Source organism: Corvus moneduloides, chromosome 1 (assembly GCF_009650955.1).
Source record: "Corvus moneduloides isolate bCorMon1 chromosome 1, bCorMon1.pri, whole genome shotgun sequence".
NCBI classification, from domain to species: domain Eukaryota; kingdom Metazoa; phylum Chordata; class Aves; order Passeriformes; family Corvidae; genus Corvus; species Corvus moneduloides.
This window is the reverse complement of record NC_045476.1, coordinates 145,700,908-145,724,213: the sequence shown is the minus strand read 5'-3', so window position 1 is coordinate 145,724,213 and position 23,306 is coordinate 145,700,908. Positions and strand designations below refer to the sequence as shown.

The following is a 23,306-nucleotide window of genomic DNA, read 5'->3' as shown; positions in this document are numbered from 1 at the left end:
TAAAAATGGCCATATCAGGAAAAAACAAAGATCCAATTATTCAGTATCCTCTCTGTCAGCACAGCTAATACCAATGCCTAGGAAACATATGTAAGAAAAGAAAAGTATAGAAAGGAACACCTTTCTTTTGCTGACTGCTGGTTTAGAGGCTGAGTTAGAAGTTTTTGTGTCAAATTGCCATTGCTAGATCAAACCCAACTCATTTTGTCTAATCTCTTTTTGAGCCAGTGTATACATCAGCTCCATGCAGTATCATATAGAATGGGTCCCTTAGTTTATATTTGTACTGTGAAGTACTTCCTCTTGTTTGTTTGCCTGGTAACTGTCTGCAATGCTCTAGTTCTTGCATTGTGGGAACAATTAATAAATCATTCTGTAGTCACTGTATTGCTGATTTTACAGCCCTCAATCATTTCCTTCAGTCATTTTTTTTCTGAACTGAAAAAATCCTGTTCCATATTCTTCATCATCCCTGCTGCAATCTCTTCCTACTTGCTTTAGCTCTGTGTCCTTTCTGAGGCTGTGGGGCCATTAGAGGTGCATACATCAGAATAATGATGTATTCTGTGCTGCTTTGTTATATTATTTTCCTAAAAATTGTAGCTTCGTATTTGGGGGAAAAAAAGGCCATAGGAATTTGAGTGTGGAGTCAAAACAGAGGGGATAAAACATTAAACCACAACTTCAGTTTGGGATGACTAAATAAGAAGTGAACTCTTATTTTTTTTTACAACTTCTAAGCTGTAAAGAGTGATGAAAATATTTCTTTTCTATTTTGGAAAGCCTTGAAACAAAAAAGTCTGTGTTCAGACAGTGACCAGCTCTGAGTGCTTGAACCAGGAATCTCTGCTTCTTTCAGCATACGGTGTTTGACTCAGGTACTATGTTTGCTTTCTGTTGCATCCAGAATGACTGAAGTGTATCAGATAATCCCATTTCAAGTTCATGTATAATTGACACAGACAGAAAATTATGAACTTGGACCATTTTAAAAAATGAAACTATAGAGAAAAATGGAAAACTTTTTTTTGGCCTTCATAAATAGGAAAGTCTTTGAGTGTAGGTAAAATTTTGTTAAGGGTTTAAGGAAAATTGGTGGCCAAGATGTCAGCAAACAGCTAAATCGATCTGTCAGAGGAAGCCAGCAATCACATCTGGAGAGAGAACTTAAATGTTAGGTGAAGATCATATACAAGTGAATGATAAAACAAAAGCAATTGCTTCCTAGTGGGAATCCTATGGTGCACACCAACAAATAACAGAGCCAAATATATATATGGAAACTGAAAACACCATAAAACACAGGAAAATACCTCAATCTGTAGTTTGATATAGATTTTACAGTTAATTTCTACATGAGACTAGGAGAAATCACTGATCTTCACTGCCAAATTTCAATTGAAAGGGAAGAAATATCCGATTCATGCAATTCAGCATAGCCAGATAGTGAACTAAAAGATTGACTGTAGCCATGTACCCAGAAAATCCTTGGCCCAAATAACATAAAGGAACCTGTAGACAAAAACCCTAATGCCTTCAGAGGGATGGCGATCCTAATGAAAATCTGAAGGGACCTAAGGTCTGAATAGCTATTTACTAGATCTGCACCTTAGGAAAAGGATTTTTGATATAGGCAAGTACATGAACAGAGCACTTGGAAGACAGATAATTGGTGCAGTAGTTTTCATTTTGAATTCAGTATGTCCAAGGATGGGATTTCTTATAGAAGAGGAACAATTTAAAACAGAAAAAGTTAACTGTGAAAGGAAATGTCAGCAGTCATATGGAAATTGGGAACATGGGGAAATTTGCAACAATTGCAGGGGAAAATACACTGAGCACATTGCTGAAGGTAGCTTCAGAAGATTGTGCTGGGAGGGTTACCTTGTGAGATTTGAAGAGCCTCTGAAGAGTTCAGAATTTATCCTTTTGAATTGGGTGAAGCTTGCAGAGAATTGTACCTATTTTTATTACAGAAACCACAGAGGCTTTGGTTATATTTTGGACTCCTAACCAAATGGCCAGATAACACACATAACTGACATTATAGGAAATTAAGACCTTTGCTTCAACTGGCTAAAGCATCAAGTAATGTGGTCATTGCCTTTTCCACTGCCCTGAGTCCCTGCTACACACTCCCTGAGGTGCAGGGAAGCAGATCCTTTCAGCTGGTACCCTGACCAGCTCTGCCTGCCAGCTGAGGCAAACTCTTGGGACAGAGATCCAACAACTACACTGCAAATCACGACCTCCAGTCACTGTGAGGGAGTAAAAGAGGGAGTCTTCACTCAGTAACTAAGATTTAGCAGGTCTGATACCAACTTTTTTTTTTTGCAGTGCTTTTGCAGGTATCCCTGCACATGGCAGAAGGCTTGGAACTACATGATTTTTACGGTGTCTTCCAACCCAAACTATTTCATCATCCCATGATTTTACGATTTTCTGTTAATCAGACTAGTATTTTCTTTTGTTTGCTTGTGCTTTCTCACTATGGTCCTACATAGTGGCATTATATCCAAGGTTACTGCTAGAAGGCTGTTTTACATCCACTTGGAGGCTGTTTTTTAAGATGGCATCATATCTTTGATTCACAGTTTAAACTCAAACATACAAATTGTCACACAAAAGGTACCTAAACATTTTTAAATTAGGAAGACTTAGGCATTTTGTGTCATGGCTACCTCAAGAAATACCTCCTCCTTTTGTAATTACTCCATTAGAGAGTGTCAGCGGTACCTAATCTATCAAACAGAAAAGATGTGAAGAACAGGTTAGTTTTAGAAAAGGATCCTTCACTTTCTAATGTATTTCTGCTTAGAGATCAGGAATCACTACATTTTAGGGGAGTCTGTGAACCTTTCCTTCTTCCTTAGGATTTAATTTTTAGAAACAGCATTATATGAAAAGAATCCTTTAAGAAAATGTAAGAAATTTGTGGAAGATCATAGCACTAAATAAAGTTTGATCTGTGAGATACTGTATTTATAAATCAACTATTTGATTAGAAAGGATCCTTTAGCCTCAGTTTGTATCAGGCTCATTTTGACTAAAAACACTGACTTTGATTGGGCACTGGAGGGGGTGGCAGTCCAAAACACATGGCTGGAAGGCACTCCTCGGGTCATTCAGGGTGCACGTCCCTTACTTCAGGACTTTGGAATACATGAGGTTTGAGAAGACTTAGCATTTGCAGGTGGCCACACTAATGTCTTTATTTTTCAGTCTCTCATCAAGATGCATTAAATGCTCTGTGCCACCTGCCCTGCATTCCTTGTACTTCTACACAAGTGACAAAGGTGCATTAAGCCTCAAGATCTGTTTCTTTGCTACACTCCTGTTTAGGAAGATTAATTAGTGAGAATATGGGAGAAAACAGTCAAATTCAGATTAATTGAGGTAAGAAATAATGATGCTGAAGTAAAATAATATTAGCATCGTAAGTTCTGAATATGATGAATCTGGGTAAACAGTCATGTGAAAATCAGGTTACCAGATTTCTAAAAGAGCTTTGGAGTTCAACAGCAAGGAACACATCTGTTCTTCCTCGCAACTGAGATACTTTTAGTGACCTTTTCTTTAAAAAGCTGTACTCTCAAGAATACATATTTATTATTTAACATTTTATTAAATACTTCTGCAAAATCGGAAGATAATGTATGTGCTCTGAATGTCTAAATGATGAATTTGAGAGTGGAATGAAGTTGCATTCCTGTTCCTTTTATGGTTCTCTGTCTGTACTGGCAATTTATTTTCAGAACAAATAGAAGTTACACTGTAATTATTCTTTTATGCTAACAGTTTTGGTATTATATTAAAAATGTTTTAAAAGGAGCACATGGCATTCACTGGCATAAACACTTGTGAAATGGCTCCATTCTGCTTATGCTTCTTCACTGATACAATTTTCCACCAGTCCGTCTATACTGTATTTCTGTTACTGCAAGTTATCATTTTTATGAGCAAATACAGTATTGTTTGACAAAATAGAAGGAAACAGAGAAGTCCCGATCTACCTTATCAAGATCACATTATGTAATTAATTGCCACAAAACTTGTTAATTCTAATTTAATATGACCAGATGAAGTAAAATACAATAATGTTCAGAAAAATATCAAAATATCGTGTGCTAATATTGGGATACAACTCAAAAGGAGTGAGTTTTTCTGGCATTTTAAGAAAAAAGGGTGCAAAAAAGAGTGTATGAAAAATAAGTTTACTTATTTTAAATACATTATTAATGTTCATGCTCATCAGGTAATATGACCGAAGGCTCAACAGTCATTCAGGAAGTGGCAAGAGCACCAAGTGTGCAGAAAACCACATTTTTGTCAAAACAGCCAGAGAGCCAATGACATAACAGAGGTGCAGGTTGGGCAGAATAACTTTAGGCACTCCATACACTCTACACATCAACCATGCACAGGACTAATCTTCTAATAAAAGTTAATCCCACTGAGATCTACCCTGTCTGACAAGCTTATATTAATTTCTCCATCACTGAAAGACTATCCCCCAAAATTTCTTTTCTGAATGTTCATCTTTCATCCCTTGTTGAACTATAATAATCTAAATAATTTTTTCCATGAAGTATAGTGGTATACATGTATATGCAAACAGAGTGGGTGAGAGAGAGGACAATCCTCTTCTCTTCCCATAATAAACGTTCTTCATTTCCCCTCTTTTATGTAGACAAAACACTTTGTTCACATGCTCCATTGTTTTCTAGCCACGGAACAACCATGTACCCCAAACTTGAGGGCCTAAAACTGTAAAAGAGGTATTTTTACCCAAAAGAGAGACCATTTACCTAGTTTATAAATATGCAAGGCTGTATTTTGTAATGGAGCAAAGGAATTTACTCAAAAATGATGTATAGATAGGTATTAATAATACACTCCTTGCCATGGTCTATCCACAGTTGAGAACATAATCTTCTAGTTTTTCTTCAGTCTAAATGCTATCTGTGCATCTAGCTTAGCTGTGAGAGTGAAAGGAAGAGAAGTAACTTGGTGAGGAGCAAAACTGAGCTAGGACAAGAAGATGAATCATGAAGGATGTTGAAATTCAGGACACTGAGGTTAAATTTATGGACATGAAAAGCGAGGAAGTCTGTCAGAGCAGTAGGTAGGGAAAATTATTTTTAACTGCCAAGTACATGAGGGTGTGCCGACAGACAGGAGAAACCAAAACCTGTTGGGCTGCAGGACAGAGCTCTACAGCACAACAACAGAACTTGATTACTGGTGGGAAATGGTATTACTATAAAATCAAGTTTGCCTTAAAAAATTCATTGCTTGTAATTTTCTCTACAGGCAGGCCAAGACTAATCTCTTTTTGCTCAATATCAAGTCTCATCATTTCTGTGTCTGTCATATTCCTTCCCAGTAAAAATAAGTATTCTGCGCTTATGAAGCTAAGCAAGGATCTACAATTAAGTCCTGAAGAAAGTAACAGGAAAAAACAGCTCCAGAAATAATCAATGGTGAAGTCGTTAATTTAATTTGAATTAATTTAATTTAATTTAATTGTAGTCATTCTTTCAATTGATCTTCTTCCTGCTTAGGGCTTAGGCTTTTGCAAAACAAAGCTTTGGTGTGTTTTCAATCTGGTAAAGAGTGGGTGGAAGTAATAGTCACCATTATGAAATCATTTCCATGCCTTCATGTAAACCTCACTCTTCTTTCTTGGAGCACTTCTATGGTCTTCTTCACTCATGACTGAAATGTATTAAATTTTGCACATGATCTGCGTATATATAGAGGGGGACCTGTAGATGGTCCCTGAAGCTGTCTCTTGACAGATCAGAAGAAAAAAGTTCCATATCCCTTTAATGCCAATTTATTACAAAATAAACTGAAGCACTACCACAATGCAGAAGAACTTGCATGGAAGAGTCAGAAATCAAACCATTGCTTGGCTTCCAGAGAAAGCGTAAGCATAGGCACTGTTACATGGTGACTTTCTCATCATGTCTCAGTTGGGAAGCTGGGAATGGAGTTCAGTTAGAATAAAATCTATCACATATATAGAATACATCACTTTTGACCAAGAGAACTACAGAAATTAGAAACAGAGGACTCTGTTAATCCAGCTACCCACTGCCAATGCCAGACCAAGTGTGTACACTCTCAGGAAGCCCATTCAGGAGAGGACCAAAAATTCTATCAGTATGAAGCTATTAGTTTCTTTATGTTGCACAAATTGCATTTTTAAAAATAACTCAGCCTTTCTACAATATACTATTAATTGTTATGTTAGGAAGATATTAATTCACTGGCTTCACTTACACAGATTTGGCTTTAAATTTGGCTGAGAGCCCAGTTCATGGCACAGTCCCTCAGAAAGACTTTGCAAACTTGATGACCAAATACCCAAGCCAACTCCCACATCCAGCTGGCGATTCTGTGCTTAGCCCAGAAAAATGACAGTGATGGTGAGAAAAGCTCCATTTCAGGACTGAAGTATACCACCAATATTGATTATCCTGTCGTGGTGCACCAAGAACCCAGCAGTGCCCAGTGCTGCAGCCAGGCAGGGTCACTGCAGCTGCCCAGCACAAAAGCCAGGGATGTAATTCCTAGGTAACCCCTACTAAAAGGTTCTTATACAGCTGTGCTCTCTGCCTCTATGGACGTTCTTCTCTTCTTACCAACTTTACAACCTATGAAACATTTTCATTTACATTCCATGGTAGATAGCAGTCTTAAAGGAATTCACTTCCTATGGGTTTAATGAAAACAAGGAGGCTGAGCTCAGGTGGGACTGTGCCAGTCACCATTTGCACAGCTCATCTCCCACAAGAGGGCATGTGGGAGGGAGATAAGAGACCTCCATGGATTTAGGAGGTTTGAACAAGAGCTGCAGTATGCTGAGTAAAAGATGTGATATTATTGTTCAGATGAGAGATGTAGCTTCCAATGCTTCTAATATTTGTAGAACAACTGAAGTTAGGAAGAAATGAAAAACTTGAAGTAGGTATATAGAGAATACATATACATGTATATATGTGTGTTTGTTATAAATCTGTGACAGAAGTGTGTACCTCTCAAACATTTAAATCAGGAATGCTTTATTTGAGACTGTTGAATCTAAATTTTTTCAAAAGAATCAGACATTTTCTCTCTCATTTTTTGTTACAAAAGCAAAAGAGATACTTGAAAAAGACACCTTAAGACGTGTGTTAAGGTGACACAAAAATCCAGACGAACTTTTAAATCAAAATAAAAAGAGAATTTAACACAGCTGTCTTATTTTTTTAATGCATTAAGCATGGCTTTGTGAAACTATAATCTCATTTTCTGTCCCCAACAAGGCAGTGATTTTCAATTACTATTTTTGCTTATTAGAAATGACATTTTTTATTATTAATTTTAATATTAATTATTTAATAATCAATATTAAAACAAAAAGGGGATACATTAACAATAAATATTTACTGAGCCCAAACAACAGCAGAAAGTTAATTAAGTCTTACAAGAAATGGGGAAGAAGAAAGCATAACACTGAGGAAAGAAAAGGAATTGCTGTCTGAGTTGCTCATGTACTCTGCTTTCTCAGGATTGCCCTGGTCACTCCAAGCAGTCCTACACAATTCTCCTTCACAAAAGATTTTCTCTTTTGCTATAATTTTCCCCAGCTGTGAGTCTTCCTCTAAATCCCTTGTTCCTGATTCCCACACTCTAATGTGCAGCCAGAGCCATGCTGTCATTTAGTCCCCTCCTGTGTGTGCCTTCTTCTCCCTCTTTCACTGATATAATTGCTGAATTTCTCCATACTCCCCTCACCTCTTGACTTTCTTGCACATTACAGTCCACTTGCTACCTCCTGCTGTGGTTCATCCTCACCAATCACTTCTGCTCTCAGGCTGTGGCTCATCTTTGTTGAAAGTCTCAACAGGCTCCCTGCTACCAGCCACAGACCCTGAGCCCTTCATCCTGGACCTGTACACTTTTACTAGTCAGATATACCTTCCTTTGATACCAGTATTATCCTGTATTAGTAAGTTCCATTCATACTGATTTAAGACCCACGTCTTAAAGAACTGTTTTCATAGAACAGTTGGTAGAAGGGCATCTTCTTAATATTTTTAATTATCAAGTCTTTTTTTCTAAAATCTAGAAAATTCCTAGGAGGTCATTGTTTTCATATCTGATATCATGTCAAGGATACTTACTTTTAGTGAGATCCAAACTCTCTGTGCTAAAAACAAAAAAGCAACCAAATATGTTCACATCTTTGGTGTTTAGATGCTGGACAGACATGCCATAACTCAGGATGAGAGATGGAGGAAAAAAGGGCTGAAGGTGGAACTGGAAAATGCAGTTAACTCTCCTAAAGGGAAGGAACTTAAATTAGCTAAAAATGGCTAACTAACCACCTACAAAGTATTTTCATATGAAAACAGAATTCTTGGTGATATGCCAAAAATTTAAATGGAAAATAAGTTCAAGGATTTTAATGAGTTTTACCTGTGTTGTAACTGACTGTGCTTTCAACCACTTCTATCCTGTCCACACACACACACACACACACACAGCCATATATAAGTAAAAGAAAAAAGTTAGGGAACACAAAGCTATAAATCAGAATAACAAATGTGGAAATAGAGGCTGCAATAGGATTTATATGCAGGTATGTATTATAAGTACATTGATCTGCCATCTACCTTATCTTCCTGCATTTAATTATTTTTGTGGTCTACTTATTCACATGTAGATGAAATTAACCAAGGCATTATAAAATTGTAAGGAGTTATGGACGGTGCACACAGACAAATAAATCCTCCATCATGTAGTGGTGACTGCACAAAACTAATTTTCTCAGGCTATATTTAAAGTACCAGAGACTGCAATCATTTTATTTATCCTTATAGATATAACCTTAAATGATCATAAGACTGAGAGAGCTTTAGAGGTCTTTCCAGAAGGAGACCTTCAGGTTCCTTTCCATATACACTGCGTATCTTCAAATTCCAGATGAGTATAGGATGACACTAAGGTCAAATCAAATGGCAAAAATTTTCTTTCTTAATCCTGAAGAGCTCAGAATATGCAACTTGGACAAAACTGACACATGCTTAGATTCATCGCCCCGCTGAGAAGAGACAAGCATGGTTGTAAAATCCAGGATCCAGCTCAAACCATCTGAAAAAAATTCCTTTCAAAATTGCAAAGAATTCTTTTCCCAGTAGGGTTCTGTTCAACAATTCACATAACCAGCCAACACACTGCATTAAAGCATTTGCTTACATGGAATAGCAAAAGGCATGCAAGTTAATGACTTCTACTGAGCACTGAGCACATAGAGTTCTTCATACGAAAGCTGCTGAAGTGACTGATCTGTGTACTTGCATGCAGCCTGACCTCTGATGAGTGCCTGCTGCTGGCACCTGGCTTCAGCAGTGCAGTAACAGAACACGAGGAGTCTCAGCCTGCACTCTGCTGAGAAGTGGTGCTCTTGAAGGTAACTCCTATGGCTCTTCAGCCACAGATGGAACAGCACAGGCAACAGTTCTCTCCAGACTTTTATGTGCATTATTTAACTGCAAGTAAGCTGCAAGATACTTAATTGCAAGTAATTTTCTAAGCTTCCTGGCATTTCTGTCCTTTTCCTGATGAAGGCATGACTTTGGCTATTGATAAGGTGGTCAAATTAAACCACAAACTGTAGCAATGGCACAAGTGACAGACATGAAGAAGATTCATCTAGTTCTTGTCCCTTAGTGGTCTTACCAAAGAAAGAGAGCAGAAGAGGAAACAGGGTTGCTTTTTTGTGAAAAGTGGATTCACATGTCTTCCCTGTTGCTGCCTGTTCTGAGCTTCCCCTCCCCCCTCCCAAAGACATGTGCTCATAGCTCCTTTGTTCCAAGCGCGGGCAAAGCCAAATGTAACTCAGACTCTTCAGCAGTGTCTGATTGGCCGCTCGCCCCGGGTCCGCCCCCAGTCCTCCCCCTTTCCCCTTCTCCTAATAAAAGATGGTCGAGGGGAGGCAAAGGCTCTCTCTCAGCCCAGCTACTTTCCTGTAAACATCTCTGGTCGTCTGTCTCATTTGAAGGCTTCTAACTGCAGGGAATTGAGTGAGCAGGGAGCTATATTTCTCCCTCTTTGCTTCTGCTGATGGTATTTGCTCTGCAGCTGATTCAGGTACCGATTTTAGAGCTACTGAAGTGCTAGATTGCCCGTGCTACCTCTCAAGGCTGCTCGAGGCTTTCTAAGGCATTGAAATACAAGCGCTAGCCGGTATAAAGCTGAAAAGATACCTTCCGCATTTTGGCGCCCAGCGTGCTATCTCTGAACTCCGGTTCTGAGAGATTTTCAGGGTGTCCCGGCAGCTGTGTCTGCTGGAGTTAGCTCTGCACGTCCTGCTGTGCCAGCTCTGTGTGGCGAGGTGTTACTTTTTGTGTAACATCGAGCCCAGAGCCTCAGCCTGTACCCTCCCCCACGCCACGTGGCGAGGGAACGGCTGGAAAGCAGAAGACCCTTCTCGCGTTTTTTTTTTTCTCCGGACCTGCTTTCCTGTGATAAATCCAGAATTCTGGTGAGTATTTCCCTGCTGGTTTAGGGGCTCCTGTCTTAAGCTGGTGCCGGTGCAAACTTTCTCTTTTTTTTTTCCTCCTTTTTGGCGAGTTGGGGTTGAGGTTTGGTGGTGCATTTATAATGGGATCTGAAGTTTCTGCACACCATAGAGAAATATACCACCAAGTTCAAAGCTACCTTTCTTTAACTGGGCATAAATACCCTAAAAATCTAGTTCAATCTTTTGTACAATGGCTTTTTCAGTACTTTCCTAATCTGACCTCCGAAGACATAAGATCTGCTGAATTTTGGGATAAGGTGGGGAGAAAACTCTCCTCTCTGAGGCGTGCAGGAGATGAAACAGTTTCAAAATTCTTTCCTCTCCTGTTACTAAGTTATACTTTGCCGGATAAAAAGGCAGTACATGAAAAGCCATTGCAAAACCCCCCTGTTAATTCCCTTATACCCTCTTCCAACCCCTGTGTCCCGGACCCCTCTTCCCCTACGCTGGAAAACACAGCTAGAGCAGACTGCTTCTCAGCACAGGAGAGGTATCGTCCTCCTGGCTCACCCGTGTTTCCTCAGCACCCTGCCTTGGATGGGAATCCGGAGCCCATCCCAGGACCTTCCCAACCCCTTTTCTTCACTCCCTTTTCCCCAGTTTCTAGCCCTCATGTTTCAAGCGCGCGTAAAAACCCCTTCTCCCCCGATCTCTTTGTTCCCAGGGACGGCCATTGCCACGTGCTCGCAGGCCAGGAAAAAACCCCTCCCCCCAACCGCGTTTCTCCCAGTTTGTTTGTCTCCAGTAATGGCGGACGCAATGGTCCTTCCTCTCCAAACTACACCTCCCACAATCCCTTTCTCCCCCATCCCACAAATCCCTTCTTGTCCCCATCCCCTCCCACTCTCGCGTCACACCCTGACCCTGACTCCGCCCCCACAGCGTCGTGTTTCACCCCTCCCTCTGTTCCCGCCCACGGCTCAAGTGCCGCCCCTGCCTCCCACAACCCCGCCCCCGACCCCTCCCCTCCTCCGGCCGTGTCCCCGCCTCCACTCCCCGCCCCTGCCCCTCCGCTCCCCGCCCCTGCTTCCCATTGTCCCGCCCCAGGTTCCCACAGTCCTGTGACTGCCCCTCTGAATCCGGGAACCCATGGCTACCAGGAAGTAACTCCAACTGCTTCTACTACACTCTCTTGTACTAGCAATGGAGCTAACCCTGACTGGAAACCCCTTTCTTATTCTGATATTAAGGATTTGTGCAAGGCAATTAAGGAGTTTGGAATGCATAGTAATTATTTTAAGAGCCTTTTAAGTGCTACTTTTGCAACTCACTTACTTGTACCTCATGATTTACTTACATTAATGCAAACTCTTCTCACACCTGGTGATTTTATGGTGTGGAAAAAGCAATGGAAAATAATTTTATCTGATTTATTAAAAATTTTGTGGCAAACTCCAGATAATTACCTGGATTTTGAAAACAATTATATCACATTAGACCTTTTATCTGGTGACAATAATATGGCAAATCCTCAAAAACAAGCAATGCTTATCCCTCGTCCAGTTCTTACTGAAATCACACGTGCTGCTGAAAAGGCCTTAACATTATTACCATCTCAAACTCCTAATTCTCATTATACCACCATCAAGCAATTGCCAAATGAAAATATTATTCACTTTTATAACCGTTTGTACGAAGCTGTCTCTTCCCAGGTCCCTAATCCTGACCTCCAACAAGCGCTCCTACTCGAACTTCTCCAAGTTAATACGAATGATGCTTGCAAACAAGTCATTCTCACTCTCCCGCTGTATCCTCCTCCTACTGTTGAATCCATCCTCGAAGTCTGTACGAAGAAGGTGCAGCTGAACACAGCTGCTCCCTTTTTGAAAAAAGTGGGGATGGTTGGGGAGGTTGTGGAGAATGTTACAGGTACAGGAGAAACTCAATCGCGCGGTAACTTTGTATGCTATCGTTGTCAGAAAAAGGGACATGTAGCTCGCAATTGCAGAGCAATTATAACTGCTGATAAAAACTCTCCAAAGACTGTTTCCCCAGGTCAACAGCAGGGAAACTAGCGACTCAACGCGTCCTAACAGCTCCGCGTTCAGACATAAATAGGGCTGCAGACAAAGCAACTTGGACTTCTGGACTCAGGTTTAAGGTAACCTGTGATAAAGCACACCATTTCAACAACAACAAACAGACTGTAATACCCATTTCATTCCAGAATGTGGACCACATGCCAGAATTTACATACCTTTTTGTTATTGGGGACACTCGGGAAACACCTGCTGGGATAGAGGTTACACCCACACTGATGAAAGTGGATCAGAACGGGTGTTCTAACCTAATGGTACAATGTATATATCCGCCGTACTTTATGCCTAAAGGTCAAGTCATTGCACAGGCCTTTCCACTGCCCAAATACCTGCCCACAGATGGTCATATCCCAGCCATCTGTTGGACTGAGGTTTTGGGAAACAACAAACCTGTAATAGAATGTAAGCTCCGTTACAAATCACATAAAATCAGTATAATGGGAATGTTAGACACAGGTGCTGATGTGTCTGTCATTCCATTTGATAAGTGGCCTACGCAATGGGAATTGCAATCTCAGGGCATCATACAAGGGATTGGAGGTACCCAAATTGCAAAGCAGTCCAAACACACCATCCAAATTGAAGGTCCTGAAGGACAAATAGCGACACTTCGTCCGTATGTCCTAGACACCAAATTCACCCTGTGGGGAAGGGATGCCATGTCTCAGTGGGGAACAAAAACTGATATCACGCCTAGGCATCAAAATTTTCCCTTGCAGGCCACTGAAGCAGAGTGCCATCCACATAAATTAACTTGGAAAACAGATGAACCCGTGTGGGTTAACCAGTGGTCGTTAAAAAAAGAAAACTTAGAGGCACTCAAAACATTAGTGGCTGAACAATTGGCTAAAGGAAATATAGTTCCAACTAACAGCCCATGGAACACACCCGTGTTTGTAATACAAAAACCGGGAAAGAACAAATATAGGCTACTCCAAGATCTTAGAGAAGTTAATAAGGTTATTGAAGACATGGGACCCCTTCAACCAGGTATGCCATCACCTTCAATGCTCCCACAACATTGGCATTTAGCTGTTCTTGACATTAAAGATTGCTTCTTTCATATTCCGCTCCACCCTGCAGATGCCCCCCGATTTGCATTTTCTGTACCATCTCTTAATCGCGAAACTCCCATGGAACGTTATCATTGGCTTGTGCCTCCCCAAGGTATGAAAAATTCCCCAACTCTCTGCCAAGAGTATATTGCTAAAATTCTATCTCCCATCCGTGCCAAAGCAGAGAAGGCCATCATCCTGCATTACATGGATGATGTGCTGGTGTGTGCTCCCAATAATCAGTATCTCGAGCAGACACTTAACATGGTGGTTGAGGCCCTAGAGGCCAAGGGCTTTGAATTACAACCTGAAAAAATGCAGAGAACAAGCCCTTGGAAATACCTCGGACTCAAAATCACAGAAACCTCTATCACCCCAACACCTGTCACCATTAATAATAACCCAAAAACATTAGAGGAAGTGCAACAGATCTGTGGGACACTGAAGTATTTAAGGTCCTGGTTAGGACTCACCACAGAGGATGTAGCTCCTATTGCAAACCTAGTAAAAGGGGAAGGCGGTCCAGCATCCCCTAGATCCCTGACAGAAGAGGCAAGGCAGTCTCTCAAAAAGATACAAGAGCTCATTTCCACCAGACAAGCGCACAGGTATCAGCCCTCCCTACCCTTTAAGCTTGTCATTCTAGGGAAGGTACCACGCTTTCATGGCCTCATATTTCAGTGGGACAAAGAGCAGAAGGAACCCCTCATCATAATTGAATGGGTATTCCTTCCACTCCAACCTCCTAAAACCATCACACAGCCACAAGAACTAATGGCAAAAATTATCATGAAGGGTAGAGCAAGGCTCCGCACCCTGGCAGGATGTGACTTTGCATGCATCTATTTACCTGTAACAACTGACGCATTAGATCACCTACTCCAAAATAATATAAATTTACAATTTGCATTAGATAGTTACTCAGGCCAAATCTCAAATCATTACCCAAAACATGACATGTTTAATCTACCATTCTCTTTCATCCCTCGAGAAATTCAAAGTAGAAAACCCCTCGATGCGATTACCGTTTTTACTGATGCCTCAGGAAAAAGTAAAAAGTCCGCGGTCACATGGAAAAATCCAAAGACGCAAAAGTGGGAATCTGACATCGAGGTAATCCAGGGATCACCACAAGTAGCTGAACTAGCAGCTGTCGTTAGAGCATTTGAGAGGTTCAAAGAACCCTTTAATTTGGTCACAGACTCAGCATATGTAGCTGGAGTAACTGTTAGAGCTGAGCATGCTCTCCTAAAAGAAATCTCAAACAAGAAAATTTATGATTTACTCTCAAAATTAATTTATCTGGTTTCCCACAGAGAGCATCCCTATTTTGTCATGCATGTGAGGTCACATACAAACCTGCCAGGATTTATTGCGGAGGGCAATCGTAGAGCTGATGCCCTGGCTATGCCAGCAGACATAGTTCTATCAGCCGACTTACCAAAGCTCCCCCAAGTTTTTGAACAAGCAAAATTGAGCCATGCCATGTACCATCAAAATATTCCTGCTCTTATCCGCATGTTCCATCTGTCGCGGACACAAGCAAAAGCAAGAGTGGCAACATGTCCCAACTGCCAGAAGCTACAGCTTCCATCACTGGGCATGGGGGTCAATCCCAGAGGCATTAATAGTGGTGAAGTGTGGCAAATGGACGTCACACATTTCCCTGAATTTGGGAGATTAAAATACGTTCATGTTTCTATTGATACCTTCTCTGGTGCTATGTATGCCTCTGCACATGCAGGTGAAAAGGCTAAGGATGTTGAAAAACATCTTGTCCAAGCTTTTGCTGTGCTCGGTATACCTGAGGAGATAAAAACTGATAATGGACCTGCCTACACCTCCCAGGAGTTTAAAAACTTTCGTCAGCAGTGGGGATTTCGACATGTTACAGGTATTCCTCACTCCCCAACTGGACAAGGCATTGTTGAACGTGCCCATCAAACCCTCAAGCGAATGCTGCTACAACAATCAGGGACCACCAAACTCAACTCACCTGTCCTCAGACTCAGCAAAGCACTGTTTACCATAAACTTCCTGAATGGCACCTTTGAGGATCCAAACCCTCCCATCTATCGTCATTTCCAGAACACCAGGAGACAGAAACTGCAGGAAAATCCAGAAGTCCTGATCCGAGACCCAGAGACTCAAAAAATCCAAGGACCGTACAAACTTGTAACTTGGGGACGTGGGTATGCCAGTGTATCTACCCCTCAAGGACTGAGATGGATCCCAGGCAAGTGGGTAAAACCTTATGTCACTTCCTCAAAAGTTAAGGAGGTTAAAACTGCCTCCTGGAAGAGACGCCGTAAAAAGAATCCTGATTTTGCACCTTCATGTAAACCCCCTACTGTAGATCTTTATGTTAATCCCTTAAGTTAAGTTGCACTGTTTTGCACTCAGGTTTTTGCACTGTATTTTGTAAACCTTTGTCCTGATACTCCATACCATAGATGTCCTGACTAAACCCCTGAGTTTTGACTGGGGAACTAGTTTAAAGGCATCTAGGTACTGTCGAGTTGTAGGGACGATAGATTACAATTATATTTTGCACTGTTGTTTTGTTACTGTTCTATGCACTTTTAAGTTACTAAGAGTTACAACCCAGCTTTAAAGAAAAAAAAATAGGGAATTGTTGCTGCCTGTTCTGAGCTTCCCCTCCCCCCTCCCAAAGACATGTGCTCATAGCTCCTTTGTTCCAAGCGCGGGCAAAGCCAAATGTAACTCAGACTCTTCAGCAGTGTCTGATTGGCCGCTCGCCCCGGGTCCGCCCCCAGTCCTCCCCCTTTCCCCTTCTCCTAATAAAAGATGGTCGAGGGGAGGCAAAGGCTCTCTCTCAGCCCAGCTACTTTCCTGTAAACATCTCTGGTCGTCTGTCTCATTTGAAGGCTTCTAACTGCAGGGAATTGAGTGAGCAGGGAGCTATATTTCTCCCTCTTTGCTTCTGCTGATGGTATTTGCTCTGCAGCTGATTCAGGTACCGATTTTAGAGCTACTGAAGTGCTAGATTGCCCGTGCTACCTCTCAAGGCTGCTCGAGGCTTTCTAAGGCATTGAAATACAAGCGCTAGCCGGTATAAAGCTGAAAAGATACCTTCCGCATTCCCCCACTTTGTGGGCATCAGAACTCCTCAAGTGAACTACTGGACTTCAGTGGAGCTACTCATATGCTTATTAGTAATCACTATACTTAGCTAATTTCCAACATACATAAATAATAATAAAATTCAGAAATAAAATCAAAATTTCTTTAAAGCAGCAAACAACAAAAAGTCTGCCCAAACCTTTTTCTTCCTTCAAGTTACCCAGATTCATACAAACTAATTTTATTTGCATCCTCTAGACAGGAGCTCAATTTTCAGTCACTAATGCAACTCATGGTATGCAGAGATTAGGACCAGAAAGTTTTCAGTTGCCTACAAACTTGACCAAGGAATGGACCAAACGCTTCCTCTGTAGATAGGTCCAAGAACAGCAGGGAGGTCAGCATTACTACTGAAACAAGAGGACATAGCAACTGAGAAGGATTGACAGAACAAGGAGATATAGCTGGTAGCAGGGAGAAATGCTTTGTCCTGTTCAAGAAAAAGAATGTTTTGGTGAAGCAGGCAATGCTTCTCACTAGACCTTCAAATTCAATGGTATTTTTCTGATGTTCATATATCCTAGCATATTTCTATGCTGTATTAAAAAAAAAAAAAAAGTAGAGTATTGCCTTGCTAGAACATGTAATTTACAAATTTTAGAATATCTAAAATAGAGTTTCTATAGAACTCAGTTTTATTTTTTTAAGGTGTTACTATGTTATCTTTTCTACATAAACAGTTAAATTGGCAGTGCCTTAACACTGCGCATTATACACAAAATATTGCATTAATTTTAAATTTTCAAATATATTTAAGATATCCACCTCATTAAAAAGTCAGTAATGCTGGTAACTATTAATTAATTTAGTTAATCAGAGGGAAGTAATTTTTCCTTCACAGTACAAATTTGTTCCTGACAGGTATTACTGCAGCAAATAGTTACAAGAACAGTACTTATTACTGTGAATATTTTCAATTAAGTCTCAACATGGTTTCATAGACTGAGCTAAAAATAATTTTTGCTGGCACCACATTCTAACCAGACAAGGGCAAACCCAAAATATTAGAGTACTATAGTTACAAAAAAGAATAAAATCTGATCGTAACTTTTGGAGCAGAGATTTAATTAGTATAAGAAAACGTATCTAGTTTAACATTTCATATTGGAATGAAATGATCATGACAGTAAAAAATTGAAAGTCATTCACACAAACACTTGCCAGCGCAGAAAAAACTCCTAGAAGTAGTATAGAAGAACAAGCCCCCTCGCACTGTTAAGGAAACAATGTTTTGATTACTTTACAAAAAAAATGTAAGACTGCTAAAAAAGTATCGCCCAAAGCATCTTTTTATCTTATACAGATACACAAATAACCATGCACAAGTTATTTAGGTGATGAGGAAAAAGGTATTTTTTTGCATTTGTTATGGGGCAATTCACCTTTTCCTAGATACACTGTTTGCAAACAACTTTAATGTTTTCATCCTTCTATGAAATGTTCTCAGGGACATTTTTTTGCTTCTTAATATAACCCCTGAGCAGGCAAAGAGAGTTCAACTGAACTCACATATGCCTAACAGTATTAGAGAAAATCCTATCATGTTGTTCAAGCAATACTCAAAAGGCAATAATAAAACCTGTACTGACATTTAAGACAAAACTTGGAGGAATTCCTCAGTTGTAAACTACCAAAATATAAAATACTGTTTCAAAAATACACAGCTCACCATTGCACTCTTTGAGCTAGATTCTCATGTTTCTACTTAATTTAGATGCACTTTGGGATGTCTTTAATCTATCCATTTCCTTACTATCCATTGCCAAAGCATTAAGTATTTGTAAAGTGTAAGGATGTGTTTTACTTTCTCAAACTTCAAAAAAATTAAAACTTTAACCTGGAGTTCTCCAATAGCACAATTAATAAGCACAATGTACAATCCAGAAGGACAGAAAAAATAATTTCCCAAAATCCTTTTTGTTGTGCTAAAATAGAAAGTAGAGTATTGACAAGTTTTAGGTTTATATTATGGCACTCCATTGACTTCTGCTGGTCCCACATAATGTCTCTTTCCTGTTCTTTTCTTATCCTTCCCTGTGTTTGTCTCACTTCTCTACACAGACTGCAAGGTCACATATGAATGAAAAGCAGTTTAATATTGGATACAAGTCCCTAAAATGCACAGAAATCTGTCATCTCATTCCAAAGTAATAAAACTGGAAAATCCTGATCGTAGCCCCTGTGGTACATAAGTTCCTCAAATTCAGTGTTTTTATACTAATTTTCCTTCAAATTTTGATTCTGTACAATTTGAGAAACAACTGACTTGCCACCATGGAGATGGCAGGGACCTATCCTATACATCAGCATTCAGAAAACAGAGGTCCTGCACATCCTGCCTCAGGGACAATCTGGAAGCTTTAAAAAATGCAGCTGCAGAACCTGGCTCAAGAAATGTCATTTTGACTGCTGCTTTCTTTTATTATGTCACTAGAGAAGCAGACACCAAATGTCTCTCTCAGGTTGCAACTAACCAAGATGTATCTGTGATTGGAGATCTGTGTTCAGAGCACCTCCCTTTCTGAAGGAAAATAAAAAGCTTCCCAGTTTCTTGGAGAGTACCTGGTATACACCATCCGGCACATACCTGAGATGCACTATTTTGCAAATTTAAGTTTTTGCTAGCACCCAAAAAAAAGGAAAAGGATGATCCAGTACAACAAATAAAGCACGGATAAGAGGGTAGGCTAGTAGGGTAACTTGATTGTGAGCAGATGGTTCAGCGTCCCAATCAAATGGTTGCTTGTGTATTTTTGGGGATTCATCAATGGTACACCTAACTAATTTCAAGTTACTCTGTTAATATAATTACTCCTGTAAGAGTTCTCTGCTAAGAGTTTACTGTTAGTGGCACATGTAAGTTTTGGGTGATAGCATCATCACACTTGTTCCATGGAAGACCACGCCAGCCTAAAGAGTCTGGAGATGCACAGCAATTCATAGCAGGAAAATGCCTGGAAGTATGAAGAGCACAGCTGTATTCTCGGCACCTGCATGATTTCCCACGAGCTGTACATCTTGTGTGGTGTTTAAAAGCAGAAGTTCTGTAACTTTTCCCTCCCTGTTTTATGCTACGGAGACCATGGATTGCTCATATTTATAATGCAGACGCAGCAGCCAGCTTAAATGGGCAACAGGAGAGTGCAGTCAAACTGAACTTCTTTAAGACAGCAACATCCAGGTAACCGGGATACCAGTCAAGGCCAGAGAGCTGTTTTGAATTAGTCTGCACAGCATGCCTCTTTTACCACCTTTTCATGATCTTTTACTTTCTGGCAATTATTCTGTGCATTCACTTCTATCCTTAGAAAGAGAATTCCATTCATCAAAGGGTTATTAATAGTATTATTGATAGCATGCGTAGTGTTAAAGACATAAATTCAATATTAAGATGCAACTTGCCAAAAGGCATTTGATACTGCATTCCATTTAAGTACAAGGAAAGAAATCCTGTATTATGATGAAATGTTAAATTAAAAAAAGATGCAGCCTTAATGAATCTGTAAATATAACTGTAATATTTGTTTATTTTTGGTGCGCAAACCATGTCTCTGATTACTGTTCAACAGCAAAGTACTCCAGCCCTCTTCCTGCTGGCCTTTGGAGATCTGAAGTAAATTTCCCTTCACAGCACAGTGTTATGTAGTGATGATGGTTCACAGAGCAATGGATAGAATATTGTCCTTCTAGAACAAAACAAAGAGTATTCATTGAGGTGACTGTGTACGAAATTGACAAAACTAGAAAAATTATTTAAACTGAGAAAAAAACCCAACTGAATTTTCTCCCTTGAAGTATAAACTACATTTATACACAGAACTGTAACTACAGGTAAGTATCCCAGACATTTCAGGGAAAGTGAAAACTGAATAATCGCCAAGGTATGAGAACGCCCTATAAAGTTCTTTTCACTCTCAAGTTTCAGTATAATGAAATCAGAGCCCTCTTTCAAAGAATAATGAACAAGAAATTCTCATCTATTACATCACATGTTAACTAAGGGATTATAAAACCCCAAAAGGAGCTTTTAAATGGAAACTTTCTTAAGGAAAGCCTAAATTTTTCCTTATGTAACAACACAAAAAACCTCAGATCTTGTTTACTGCAAAAACAGAAATAAAACAGCTTTATAGTTTGGGGTTTTTTATGAGATGTATATTTTTTTTTAGCAGGGATCTTATGAGAATTCTTCTGCTCTGAAAAGGAAAAATAGTTTAGCAGTATTCTTACCAAGAAAGATCACCCTACATTTCTCTCTATTTTTACCTCTAATTATGGGAAGAAAAAAATCTTGTGGAAGGTCAAGCTAAATGTTCTGATCTCACTTAGAACTTTCTCCTTTTTTTCCCCTTATTAATGAGTTCAAGTACTAATAAAAGAAACTTTCTTTTTAAGTAAAGAAACAGAAAATAATTTTTTGAATGATAAGTATAGATTTTTAATATCATAAATGCCTACAGCCAGGGTTAGTTTTACTTCTACCACAGGCAGATGGAAATCTTACAGGTGTACACCTCACAGAGTTGATAACTATATTACAGAAAAGTTTGATGAGTTATTTGTGACTGAGGCAGTATGGCTCAGTTAGTGTACATGGTCTGCACCTTTTTCCCCTAAAATTAAGCCTTTTATTCTTACTCCCTAGTCTTACCACAGGGCTTCCTTCTCATCTGCCTGGAATTTCTCCTTATATATGGCATAAGGTGTCTCCCACACTTTGTGTGTGAGAAATGTCTTCCAGAGGACTTGTACAAAATCATAGATAGCATTGGCTGGAGTTCAGTTCTGGCATCTCAGCTCTGTGTTTGTTTTCACTGCATCCATCACTCAGAAAAGCTTTGTGAATATGCACCTACTTCCTCTACAAAAAATCTGTTGAGGAAAGCTGCATAAATTTGTACTGCCATATCTTCTTTCCTAGTATTTTCCTACATATGGAGGAAAACAATTTAAAAACAATTTAATGACATTTAAAAGGCTTTTTAGTTTGTAATTAGAGTCTATTTATTTATTAGCATACTTTTCAGAGTTTATTTAGTAAAAGCTGATTAATGCTCTTGGTAATGTATTTATTATAATGGTGCTTTCTCTTTGGTAAAGGATTCAGTTCACAATTATCAACTAATGAATAAGATAAATTTGCCTTAATCTCTTGTCAACTGCTAATCCTATACTTCTATCAATGTAATATGTGTTAATTTTGAAAGTAAATCAGATTACACATCAAGAATACTGCTGTAAGTGTAATACTACACATTAAAGCAATCTATTACATTAGCAGTCTGTCTCTGGAATAGGAGAGGAAATAAACCCCCAAACAAATGGAATGGCTTGTTTCAAATCACCTGAACTATATACATGATTTAAAAAAAAATTAAAATACACGTCCAAATTAAAAGTAGAGAATGATAATTTCAGTTGCCATTTTGTCCACATAAATTAGTTCTAGGGATAGAAAATAACTATGTCTATTATGCAAACAAATACACTTTTATTCAGTAAATTGTATGCTTACCATATACTATCCCACTTTAGACAATGAAAGGCAATCAATGTAGCTTCTCCTTTAATTACCACGCTTCCAAGTGATTAATCACCCTCTTTTTAATAGGAACCACATTGACTGTATGTGTAGTAGAAGAATGTTTTTATATAAATCAAATTTTGTATTGAGAAATGTGAAGTTTTATACCACATAAAAACCAATGTTACCAATAGATTCCCCTCAATTATTCCATAAGTTGAAGAAATTGCTCTACAGGCTGCATCATTGGCTCCTGACAGACATAACTGAGACTGTTCTACTTACTAGTACAGCACTGCAGACTTCAATTTCAATGTATAGAATCCAAAATTTGGCTTATACAAATAAAATAAAACAAAACATCACTCAAACTTTTTGCTCTGAGAGACCTACTTCTCTTACATTTCTTCTAAGATGTAGCCACAAAGCATCAAAATTTCTAAATACTTTAATCTTGTTCCACTTTGGACCTCTCCCGAATTTGTTAAAATGGAAGTGCCTTTTTTTGATGAAAACTATTGAATTCACACAATAGTAATCATCATTTTGTTGGTACTGAATCAGCTGATGTTTGTACTTTTCCTACAGAGAACTGTAGCTTCAGTAATGTATGGCGAAGTTTAACCCCAGCAAAATTGTGAAGGATGTCAAAAGATCTCATAACACTGTCCCAAAATTCCACTTTTACAGCCCTATAACTTCATGCCACATATGGCATCTTAGCAAGAGTTCTTAGGTGACATGGGGCAACATGTTTTAACAAAGCAAGTGCAGTTCAGGCAGCATCAGTTGCCCCCCAGCACCACCTGCTACGTTTATGTGTGCAGGGCCCTCCAGAGTGTGGCACCTTGGAGCAGCACTCTTCACAGACACACAGTGGCACTGATTTCTATCCAAACATGGTTACACCTCTCTGCAGGCATTGCTGCACTGGTCACTCTCAAGTCATGCTGTTACTTCCTTCTGTA

General features: G+C 39.5%; 1 protein-coding gene across 48 annotated transcripts in view; it reads right to left on the bottom strand.

Moving 5' to 3' along the window:
* The window catches only part of RIMS2 (regulating synaptic membrane exocytosis 2), a 467,470-nt gene that overhangs the window by 33,837 nt on the left and 410,327 nt on the right, over positions 1–23,306 (bottom strand). The window lies entirely within an intron of this gene.